This window comes from Nomascus leucogenys, chromosome 10, assembly GCF_006542625.1.
Source record: "Nomascus leucogenys isolate Asia chromosome 10, Asia_NLE_v1, whole genome shotgun sequence".
Lineage (NCBI taxonomy): Eukaryota > Metazoa > Chordata > Mammalia > Primates > Hylobatidae > Nomascus > Nomascus leucogenys.
This window is the reverse complement of record NC_044390.1, coordinates 36,864,145-36,877,162: the sequence shown is the minus strand read 5'-3', so window position 1 is coordinate 36,877,162 and position 13,018 is coordinate 36,864,145.

The following is a 13,018-nucleotide window of genomic DNA, read 5'->3' as shown; positions in this document are numbered from 1 at the left end:
CAATTTTGGCTCACTGCAACCTCCGCCTCCCAGATTCAAGTGATTCTCCTGCCTCAGGCTCCTGAGTAGCTGGGATTACAGGCATGGGCCATCACGCCTGGCTAATTTTTGTATTTTTTTAAGTAGAGATGGGGTTTCACCATGTTGGTCAGGCTGGTCTCGAACTCCTGACCTCATGATCCGCCTGCCTCAGCCTCCCAAATTGCTGGGATTATAGGCGTGAGCCACCGTGCCCAGCCAAGAAGCTTTCAATAAACATTTACTACAAGAAATTCAACTGTGGAGGGTCCTAAAATGAGTCTAACAGGTTCACACTGTATTGTGCAGACCCCCATAACTGTTCTCCTAGATTAAAAGAAACTTTCCCATTGCCTCTCCATCTTTCACCCTAGTTACTTACTTTTGAAACCTCAGGCTTATGTTATTTCTAATTATTATAGTTGCCTAGTAATACTTCTATTTTAGGGCTGCTTCTAATTTTCAAATAACAATTTTAAATACCTTCAAATAGAATATATTAGTTTTCTTAATGTCGTTAGGTTGAGAGGTATAAACAACATTCTAATGCTTTACAAGACAGGTGATTGAATTGCCTTCTTTATAGGCTATAAAGAAAAAGACAACCTGGTGATATTTTTTAAACTCACCATGATAGAGGCAGATGGATACCTGCCTTTGTAAGAGACCTGGAGGTTTCTTTCAGCTCTCAGATTTTAATTGAGCTATATAAATGTACACAGTCCCACCTTTTTATGACTAAACTAAATTGGTTTGGATCAAAACCTCATTATTGGCAAATATAATAGTAATTTCAATAATACAATACAGAAATCTATTGGCCTCTATTTTCTTATCTATATGATAAGAAAGTTGAATTAATTGATCTCTATAGTCATGAAGCACTGTAGTTATGAAACACCACATAAATCTTCTGGGAGTCTATTATTGCTAAGATGCATGCTTTCTATGCTATTGATTAGAATAATTTTTTGGCTCCTAAATCTTCCTAATAGCTGATAGATTTTCTAAAGAACAAATTTAGCTTTATTGAATACCTTAGATTCTTAACACAAGTACTACAGTTGAGGAAAAGGAAAAAGGAAAAATAGACATATTGAAAGAATATTAGACCTGGGTTTGAAACCCAACTCTGCTACTTTCAAACTATATAACGTTTGGCAATTTACTTACCCTTGGTGTAATAGACTGAATATTTGTGTCCCTAAAAATTCATATGCCAAAACCTAATCTCCAGTGTGATGGTATTTGACAATGGGGTAGGCTGGGCATGGTGGCTCACACCTGTAATCCCAGCACTTTGAGAGGCCAAGGCAGGCATATCATGAGGTCAGGAGATCAAGACCATCCTGGCTAACATGGTGAAACCCCGTCTCTACTAAAAATACAAAAAATTAGCTGGGCATGGTGGCACCTGCCTGTAGTCCCAGCTATTTGGGAGGCTGAGGCAGGAGAATCACTTGAACCCGGGAGGCAGAGGTTGCAGTGAGCCGAGATTATGCCACTGCACCCCAGCCTGGGCAACACAGCGAGACTCCGTCTCAAAAAATAAAGACAATGGGGTCTTTGGGAGGTGATTAGATCATAAGGATGGAGTCTTTGTGATTAGTGCCCTTATAAAAGAGACCCCAGAGAGCACCCTTTCCCCTTCCACCATGTGAGACCACAGAGAGAAGATGACTGTCTATGAACCAAGAAGTGAGCCCTCATCAGACACCAACTCAGCTGGGGCCTTGATCTTGGACTTCCCAGAACTGTGAAAAATAAATTTCCATTGATTTTAAGCCACCTTGTCTATGGTATTTGGTTATAGCAGCCTGAATGGACTAAGACACTTGGTATTTCCATCTAAAATTAAATGATACTTCCTATTTTGTGGTATTGTTACAAGGTTAAATTAGATAACCTAGAAGATAGCCCCTGGCATACCACCTGGCAAACTGTAGACAATGAATAAATGTTTATTGAGATGCCCCTTACTATATAGATTTGGTGGAAAGTGGTGGTTGGATATCCCAGGTCAGATTGTCCATTGTAATTAAGGGTTTTTTTGTCAGCATCAGAATTACAATGGCTAGCTTAAATAGAAGGAAATTTACTAGGAGGATATGGGAGAGTTCACATGAAAGGGAAGGCTAGAGAACCAGGCCAGCAGATGACAAAAAGTAAGGCCATGTCAGGGTCTGTGTAGCGAGAATATTCCCATACTCTAGACAGAGTGTTGCTTTGTCTAGTTTTACCAGAATATGTGAGCTTCAGCTATTTTCCGTCTCTGTCACACTGATTTGAGATTCAGTTCCCTTTTAGATTAGCTTGGGTCTTACAGATTCCACCTGGCTAAGGGTAGTCAGGGCAAAACAGTCCCACCAGAATGCAACCAATGAGAGAGAAGCAGTTCCTCAAAAGGAGAATATTAATGTCATTGCCAGAAGATAGTGACTAGATACAGGACTACCAACATTAAAAAATATAAATTTCCACTAATCCCCAACACTTTTGTATTGTGGGAATCTACAAAGTGTTTAGGACCGAAAAGTACTATGTGGAAGAGCTTCTAGAACTCCCCAAAATACCCAGTTCCTGCATGTGCAAAAGTTACCAGCTGTGGATTGAACTGCCTTCCCCCCAGTTTGGAAGGTTCTTCCAAAAACAAACAGTTGTACCCTAGTTATGCTGCTGTGTAACCCTCTCTCTGCTTTATCAAATCCTGTGACACAAGCCTCTATCTCCTCGTCAACCATTCATCATCAAACCCTGTGCCTCACTGGAGCCTTAAATTCAAGTCTTTGCCTGTATGAAATTTCTGGGTACCAATGCAGTTAATCTCCTGAATCTTGGTACCTAATATTTTCCCTTTGATATTGCACTTTATTTAATTGAGGTGGTATCTATGTCACCTACCTCATTATGCTTCAGTGTGTGTGTGTGTGTGTGTATGTTTCAGAGTAAAATGAAACCTGCAAGCAGAACATTTTCATACCACTATTTACTACTAAGTATAATACAGTCTAATATCATGTATCCTAGAGCTTATTATAAGACAGAGTTAAAAAAAAAAAAAAAAAAAAACACCTTATCATAACCAGTGACGAACTGACAAGTACCCAGGGATCTGGTTTCTAGTTCAGTTTTGCCATGAATAATCTAGGATGCCATGGACTCTTATCTCTCTGGACTTGCATTTGCTCTCCATAAAATTAGAGGCTTGAATCATAGCTGGTCTCTAAATCTCTCCCTACTTTTACATTCTATGACTCCTACAGCCAGACCCTCCATAAGAGCTAAAAAGAAAAGCTAAAGCAAGGCGAGGGGACAGATGGGACTAGGGTTCTAGTTGAGATGCCATAGTCAGGAAAGGCCTTTCTGGGGAGGGGACAGTAGAACAGAAGCTGAAGGAAATGAGGGAGCCGACATGTGAGTATCTGGGGTAAGAGTACTCTAGGCACAGCCTTTCTTAATGATGGTAGGCAATGCTCTTCTGAGCATGACAAGAAGTTTCATCCTCTACCATAGTTCCCATCCCTGTCAAGTAGGAACAATGCATAGAGAGATGATGCCAACCCAAGACAGGCCCCGCACAAGCTGGATGGGGCACAACAGGGACTGGGTGGTGCCCATGACTGAGCTGAAGTCTAGAAGTCATGGTGTAGAGGGTGGGGACAGTCAAATCCAGGAGAGCAGATCCAAACAAGTCATTGACTTAAAGGGATTATTGAAGAACGGCATGCGAGATTTGAATGGGTTGGGGAAAGAGAAAAGCTGAAGTCCTAAGTTGTAAACCAGAAATTGTCCCAGAAAGATGTATTTCGAACCAAGAGTAATGACCTGTAGGAGAGTTATTACATCAATTTAATGGGTCATGACCGGTTTTTTTTTTTAATTATATTAGAAGAGAATGAACTTACCAGTGTATATCACATAAAGGGCAAGTGATTGTTCTGTGAAACATTTTTTTCTGTTGTAAACATGTATATGTTGAGTCATTTTGTAGAACTTCTCATTGTGATGGTTTTAAAAAAAATTAAAAGCCAGTGGCCTAGAAAAAATTCCAGATATGGAATACAGAGGCCAGTGGCAGTTTTTCATTTAAAGATTTAGTGGATGGGCTGGGTGCAGTGGCTCATCCCTTGGGAGGCCAAGGCAGGCAGATTGCTCCAGCCCAGAAGTTTGAGACCAGCCTGGGCAACATGGCAAAACCGCATCTCTACAAAAAAATGCAAAAATTTGCTGGGCGGCTGTGGTGGTGCATGCCTGTAGTCCCAGCCACTCTCGGGCTGAGGTGGGAGGATCTCTTGACCCTGGGAGGAGGCTGCAGTGAGCCGAGATTCACACCACTACATTCCAGCCTGTCTAGAAAAAAAAAAAAAAGAGGAAAGAAAGAAGGAAAGAAGAAAGGAAGGAAGGAAGGAAGGAAGGAAGGAAGGAAGGAAGGAAGGAAGGAAGGAAGGAAGGAAGGAAGGAAGGAAGGAAAAGAAATTAATCCTCTACATATAGAGCTTTTTTTTAAATGTTAAATATACTAGAAAAGAAAGAGCAGAATCCAGAAATAAAATACTTCTGCTCCCCCACCCTCTGTAACAAGGGACCAGAGGACCCCACCTACCCATCACCCTTTGTCACCATTGTCACCATCACCACCACCCACAAAAAGAACAGCCTGATCCCTGACATGTGGTAAGGAATCGCTTGTAAACTGAAAGAGAGAAAACTCAAATGCCCACCAGAATATGAGAACAACAAGTAAATGAACCTGACCAAGTGTAAGAAAAATGGAAATGGTGGGGACTGGGGTGTAGGAAATACTTATGCCCTGCCGTGCCCAAGAGGGGCAGCAGCTACTCAGCTCTCAGCAGCTGTTGTGCAACAATGTGGACCCAGTGTTGTCAGATCTTGGTATTTTTTCAAGAGATACTGGAAATCCAGGTTTTTATAATGAAAAACATTTTAAAACACTGGGTAAGCCAAACGAAACATGTCTGAAGGCCTAAACACACTCACACTACACCAAGTGTGAATAGCTGCTGTGTGTAGGTGGTGATACTTGGGGTCATTTATATTTTCATTTTTACCTTTCACTGCATGTTTCAGAATTTTAAAAGTGAACATCATATTACTTTTATAATGAGAGAAGAATGAAGGTTGTCAAATATTTAAAATTCCATTAACTAAACAGGTAGACATTTGAGTTTTCTCTTTTTAGTTCACAAGCAATTCTTTACCCACCATTTCAGACACCAGGCTGTTCTCTCTGTGAGTGGTGGTGGTGATGGTGGTGACAAAGGGTGATAGGTAGGTGGGGTGCCCTGGCCCCTTGTTGTTTTATCCTGCATTAAGATCAGGATAAAACAACAAATGTTACAGAAATTTTCTCTGGGTGAATGTTTACTTAGGACTAAATTTTTATGTTATGTTTTACAACAAAATTTGCAGTACATAACAAATAATTTCAGCCTAACTACAGCAATATGCCAAGTCTCAGGTTTGCTGATTCAAGGTTTGTGGTCACTATCTTTGGCTATTGTGTTTGCCCATCAGGATTTATGAAAGCAATTGCTTGTTCCATAATATTATTCTCATTTCTACTTAAGTATTTAGCCCAGATTCTATAATATGCGAGTCTTCTGGATTCTGGCTAGATGTTGGAAAAAAAGAACAGGCAATTCTTCCCCCCGGAGTAATTATAGTATAGTCTACTATCTAGAGTGGTTAGAGTGGTTATGGCTACTAAACGAGCTAAAATTTATAAAGCTCACGCCTCTAATCCCAGCACTTTCGGAGGCTGAGGAAGGTGGATCACCTGAGGTCAGGAGTTCGACCTGACCAGCATGACCAACATGGAGAAACCCTGTCTCTACTAAAAATATAAAATTAGCCAGGCATGGTGGCACATGCCTGTAATCCCAGCTACTCGGGAGGCTGAGGCAGGAGAATTGCTTGAACTGGGGAGGCGAAGATGAGTGATCAGTGAGCCGAGATCACACCACTGCACTTTTGTATTTTTTGTATTTTTAGTAGAGACGGGGTTTCACCATGTTGGTCAGGCTGGTCTTGAACTCCTGACCTTGTGATCTGCCTGCCTCAGCCTCTCAAAGTGCTGGGATTACAGGCATGAGCCACCACACCTGGCCAGCATTTTTTTAAATGAAAGAGAATGGAACAGAGCTGAACACAATAGTGCCAGCAGTGAAGATAAGTATTGTTTATTGAAAATGTGTGTGTTGTTTTATATAAAGGTCTGTACAGGTGGCTGTTGTGGAGGTTAAAATTTTTTGAAAGCTACTTTACTCGACCAAAGTTGAAGCCTTGGCTTTATTTTCTGCATTGAGCACCCTCTGTAAAACAGAGAAAGAAAATGTCTGTGTGTGTGTATGTACATTCATGTGCATATGACTATGTGCATGTATACATGTAATTATCCTAAAAGAATTCAGAGGGGGCGGTGGCACGCGTATAGCACTTTGGAGGGAGGGGGGATCAAGGTAGGAGATGGACAGGTGAAAGTCTCTACAAATACAAAAAAATAGGGGGTGGGGGGCTGTAGTCCAGCTATCGGGGAGGGAGGCAGGAGGGGTGAACGGGGGGGAGCTGCAGTGACGAGATTGCGATGCATCAGCTGGGACAGAGCAAGACTCGTCAAAAAAAAAAAAAAAAAAAAAAAAGAATTCAGAAAAAGGGGCCAGGTGCAATGGCTTGCACCTGTAATCCTAGCACTTTGGGAGGCCAAGGCTGGAGGGTTGCTTGAGGCCAGGAGTTCAAGACCAGCCTGGCCAACACAGCAAGACCCCATTTCTAAAAAAAAAAAAAAAAATTTTTTAATTAGCCGGGCATGGTGGCATGCACCCATAGTCCCAGCTACTGGAGAGGCTGAGACAGGAGGGTTGCTTGTGCCCAGGAGTTTGAGGGTGTGGTGAGCTTTCATCACGCCACCACATTCCAGCCTAGGCAACAGAGTGAGACCCTGCCTCTAAAAATAATAATAATAATAGATAAAAATAAAACAAGAACTTGAGAAAAAGGAACTTTTTAAGAGGAGAGAAGAAATCCCCCATTCCCCAAATAGATGGCCTAAATCTGAAGATGTTTATTCCAAGAGTAAACTTTTCAATACTAATAAATAGTGTTTACTGAGATCTTACTGCATGCTAGGCACTGAGCTAAACACTCCACATTTAATCCTCCCAACAACCCTATGAGGTGAAAATAAACACCAACAAAACAAAGAAACCCCAACAAACATTACAGATTTAAAATCTACAGATAACAGATAACCCTCCCTCCCTGACTCCTCTCTCTGTCTCCCCCAGCCCCACCCTAACCACCCCCTCCCAACCTTTCTCTCTCTCTCCCTGTTTCATATTTCTGGAAAAGAAAAGAAGAATGGTCAAAAAGAAGGGAGAAGGGAAAAGAAAAGCCACGGAAATAAGACAGATGGGACAAGAGGGGAGGAGGAAGGAGGGAGGTGATCAAAAGAGAAAGGAGGAGCGTATTGAGCATAGTTGGTGCCGTACCATATACTGCCAATAAATTCTCATTTTGTGTACAAAACCTTGCATGGGACTGTTGAAGAGGGTTCAGTCTTTAGGGTGGAATTGAGAAGGACAGAGCAGTGTGGCATGCCAAAACAAACTCCTACTTCCTCATTCTGCTCAAGGTCAGCCTTGACACACACTCATCCAATGTGGCAGGAACACCAGCTACAGACAAACTGCTTCCGTGAAAACCAGTATTTAGGTACTGATATTAGCATCTTGTGCAGGGTAGCCTAGAGTTACGCATTTTCTCCTCTCAGGAGCCCTCTATATCCATTTGATTTCTGCGATGTATGCCAGCAGGCTTTGGCTCAGTGTTAATGACTTTGTTCTCTTTGAATTCCTGTGAGATTTTATTCTCTTTGGTGCCCAGGGTTTGTGTGCCACAGTGACTTCTGCCCAGTAACACTTCTGCTGTGATAAAAAAGAAACTGCGGGGAAGGCCTGCCGCTTGTCCTCTGCCGGTTGCTGCTACCCAACACAATTACTCATACTCGCATTCAGAGAATGCGAAAGAGTGATTCTGTTTCCAGGGCCTCGGTCCTGAGACTTTACTCTCTAATAAACTGAGAACACTAAGCCATGCGCTAAGCGCACATCGTCACTACCTGGAAAAGGCACCTTCTGGCTAGAGCCAAGTGGACTAATCATGTCTGGATAGACAAAAAGGTTGTGCTCAGCAACCTAGCTCTCTCTTTTTCCCAGTTATGAGACAGACCACCAGAGTTGGTAAACCACGTTACTGCTGGACACCAGCATTGTTGTTAATGCTATCATTTCAATTATGTTTTGAACTAGGGTTCTGTTGGCTTGCTTGCTTCCCCCACCCCATCTCCCTCCCTCCATTGAAGGAAGAAGCCAAGGTAGGAAAATACCTGCTTGAATTGTTCATGAAATGTTAAAATTTCTACTTTACCATGGAAAACCAGATTTTAGACACTATTACTCATGCTGGCTTAGAAACTCAATTTTTAACCTTTCTGACCCCAAAGAAATCACAGAAGTATCCCCTTTGCTTCTATATCTTCCACCTGGGGCCCAGATTTGATCTGTGTCAATGCCACGCTGAATGCAGGACCTCTTATTGCCTTGGGCCAAGCGAAGGCACGGGAAAAAACTTCAGGCTGATCACTCTCAGCAAACTAACACAAGAACAGAAAATCAAACACGGCATGTTCTTACTCATAAGTGGGAGTTGAACAGTGAGAACACATGGACACAGTGAGGGGAACATCACACGCCAGGGCCTGTCAGGAGGTGGGGGGCAGGGAAGTGAAGGCATTAGGACAAATACCTAATGCATGAGGGGCTTAAAACCTAGATGATGGGTTAATAGGTGCAGCAAACCACCATGGCACATATATACCTATGTCACAAACCTGCACATTCTGCACATGTATCCCAGAACATAAAGTAAAAAAATAAAAATAAAAATAAATTGCCCAGAAACAAATAACATTTCTTAAAATAAAATAAAATAAAATAAACTTTTTTAAACTTCAGGCTGGGACACCAAAACCCGATTCCTGATCCAGCCTTCAAAAGCACCCCAGGCCGGGAGTGGTGGCTCACACCTGTAATCCCAGCACTTTGGGAGGCTGAGGTGGGTGGATTACTTGAGGCCAGGAGTTCTAGACCAGCATGGTCAACATAGCAAAACTCTGTCTCTACTAAAAATACAAAAATTAGCCAGGCATGGTAGCTCACACCTGTAGTCCCAGCTACTTGGGAGGCTGAGGCAGGAGAATCACTTGAACCCAGAAAGTGGAGGTTGCAGTGAGTCGAGATCATGCCACTGCACTCCAGCCGAGGTGACCGAGCAAGGACTCTGTCTCAAAAAAAAAAAAAAAAAAGAAAGCATCCCAAAGAGTCTCAAGGTTTATATGGGAACCGCAGAAAAAAAGTTCTCAAGTCAAAATGAATTCAAAGCTGCTTAAATTAAATGCCTTTTAGCACTGTGTTGAAACAGATGATTTTATTACAAAATCAAAAAACAAGTGATTCTCTAGTCTTGTTTTTGTTACCAGCTTCCCACTGACCTACTTTTAAATTGCGTGAAAAATGTGGCCTCCCCCGCTCCCCCTCTTCCTGTCCCCTCTCCTCCTGACCTCTGTGCCTCTTCTCTCTTCCAGTTCTGTCTTCCATAGGCTCTTTCTTCTCCTCCCACTTATCTCAGGTAGGGTCTCAAAGCTGGTCTTCACGTTCTCTTCCTCCTTCTCCCTGATGATGAGAACCTAACCTTGTGGCTTCCCTGTGTATCTCCAGAAGGGAGATACCCAAATCTCTAGACATGACTGTCATGGATGTTCCAATCACTTGAGTCCAAAGGGACCGCTTGTCCCCCTTTGCTGGGACAACCTCCATGTATGCCTGTTGCTCTACCTTATTATTAATAGTGCAGCCGGGCACAGTAGCTCATGCCTGTAATCCCAGTACTTTGGGAGGCTGAGGCAGGTGGATCACCTGAGGTCAGGAGTTCGAGACCAGCCTGACCAACATGGTGAAACCCCATCTCTACTAAAAATACAAAAAATAGCCAGAAGTGATGGCACACGCCTGTGATCCCATCTACCCGGGAGGCTGAGGCATGAAAATCGCTTGAACCCAGGAGGCAGAAGTTGCAGTGAGCCGAGATTGTGCCACTGCACTCCAGCCTGGGCGACAAAGCAAAACCTTGTCTCAAAAAAAAAAAAAAAATAGTGCCCACTTTCACTCTCACAAGGGTCTTGGACAATATATTATTTAGTCATTCTCCTTAAGAGCAGGATTTTCTTCCTGAATATTTACTTGATCCAACATTTCCTCCCTCAGCTACTTCTTTTTCTGAAGCTCTGGCCTTCTTCCCAGCATTTGCATTTCTGTCAGTGCTTCTGACGCTCTTCCATCTTCCAGAACCTGGAAACCCCAACATCCTGTTGACTCCTCCCTCCCCATCTCATGTTAGCCAAGCAGAATGGTGACACCAAGGTCAAAGGAACTGGACATAACTCCTGACTGCATCACTTACCAGCTCTGTGCCCCTGTTCACCTCTGGTCTCTGCCTCAGTGCTGTCATTTGTAAAACAATGAGAACAATACATTCCTTGAACAGCGTCACTGGAACCATAAATAAGGCAGCTTCTGAAGGGCCACTGGGCATTGTGCCTAACACAACAAATCTGACTGCTTCTTATTTATGCATTCATTCAACACATTTATTGAGCACCTACTGTATGCCAGGCACTGTTCTAGTTCCTGGGGATACATCCATAAGCAAGACAGTCAAACATATCTGTTCTCATAGAACTCACATCCCAATGCAGAAATCTGACAACAAACAAATAAAGAGCTCCTAGGTCAAGTAGTGATAAGGGCTACGAAGAGAAAGCCAGACAGGGTAAGGGGAACAGGGAGTGCTGAGGTAGAGAAGGGCTGCTATTTTAAAAGGGTGGCTAAGGGTCACTAACAAGATGACATTCAAGCAGACACTTAAAGGAGAAAAGAGGTAAAGGAATTATCTAGGCAGATTATTTATTTATTTATTTGTTTGTTTGTTTGTTTGTTTATTTATCTGAGACAGAGTCTCTCTCTGTCGCCCAGGCTGGAGTGCAGTGGCACAGTCTCTGCTCATTGAAACCTCTGCCTCCTGGGTTCAAACAATTCTCACGCCTCAGCCTCCCGAGTAGCTGGAGCTACAGGCATGCACCACCACACCTGACTAATTTTTGTATTCTTAATAGAGACAGGGTTTCGCCATGTTTGCCAGACTGGTCTCGAATTCCTGGCCTCAAGTGATCCACCCGCCTGGGCCTCCCAAAGTGCTGGGATTACAGGCGTGAGCCGCCACACTCAGCCTAGGCAGATATTTAAGAAGAACAGGCTTGGGAGGCCAAGGCAGGCGGATCACGAGGTCAAGAGATCGAGACTATCCTGGCTAACATGGTGAAACCCCGTCTCTACTAAAAATACAAAAAATTAGCCGGGCGTGGTGGCGGGCGCCTGTAGTCCCAGCTACTCGGGAGGCTGAGGCAGGAGAATGGTGTGAACCCAGAAGGCAGAACTTGCAGTGAGCCGAGGTCGTGCCACTGTACTCCAGCCTGGAGACAGCGAGACTCCGTCAAAAAAAAAAAAAAAAAAGAAAGAAGAAAGAAGAGGAAGAAGAATAGGAAGAAGAAGAATAGGAGGAAGAAGAAGAAGAAGAAAAGAAGAAGAGGAGGAGGAGGAGGAGGAGGAAGAGGAAGAGGAAGAAGAAGAAGAAGAAGAAGAAGAAGAAGAAGAAGAAGAAGAAGAAGAAGAAGAAGAAGAAGAAGAAGAAGAAGAGGCAAGTTCCCTGAGGAAGGCCTGATGTGTTGGAGGAAGTCAGGGATGGCAGCTTCATGGAGTGGGGTGGATGCCTGGTAGGGAATGAAGCCAGTGGAAGTGAGATTCCCACGCAGGCCTCGTAGATCCAAGCGAGGCGTTCAGCTTGTCCTCGGAGTGCAGTAGGAAAGCTGCCAGACTGCAAAGCAGTATCTGTGAAGAGAATAGACCTCGGGGCAAGGCCAGAGGCAGAAGGGTTAGGGGAACATTGCAGTAATCCACACAAGAAGTGACAGTCGCCTGGACCAGGGTGGCAGCAGTAAAGGAGGTGAGAAGTGGACACCTTCCCTTTGAAATCTCTCCAATTTCCCGCCGTATTTCCCTCTCACAGCCACGGTCCTGTCCCTGGCCTTCATCACCTTACCCCTGAATTATTGCACTAGCCCCCTCACTCCCTCACTGGTGCTCACTGGACTGCCCACTGCCTCGGCTCTCCTGTTCTTATCACATCACTCCCCTGCTCAGGAAATATGACTGTGCCCTGCCCATCATCCCCAAGTCCAAATTCCTCTCCCTGGCTCTCAAAGCCTTCCACTGAGTTCTACACACTCAATGCTCTTCTGACCATAAACCAGTTCCTACCAGCACTCCAGCACCAATTCAGATAGTAACTGGTTTACTTAATGACCAAGAGATCTGCTATTCTATACCCAATTCAAAATTAACTAGATAATTCTTTTAATTGGGTCATAGCACCAGAGTTCCATTACAAAAACAATTAACAGTTGACATTGATAAAATGCTTACTAAGTGCCAGACACTAATCTAAGAACTTTACAAACAGCGTCCCCTCCAATTGTACAACATCCCTATGAAGTGGGTACTATTATTATCCCCAACTTTACAGATGAGGAAACTGAGGCACAGAAAGGTTAAGTAAATTACCCAACATCACAAAGCCAGTTGGTGGGGCGGCGGGGAGGGAGGAGCTGGGATTTGAATCCAGTAAGTCTACCTGCATCATCAGCATCCTTAGCCGTGGCACTCCATTGCCTCCCGTACTTGGACATGGTGTCTCAGCTTTCTTCATGTGAATCATTACATTGTAAGTTTGTTTACAACAAAACTCTCATTACTGCCCCCCAAGCTTTTGCTAAGCATTTTGTCTTCTTCCTATGTCTACCATCTCTGTC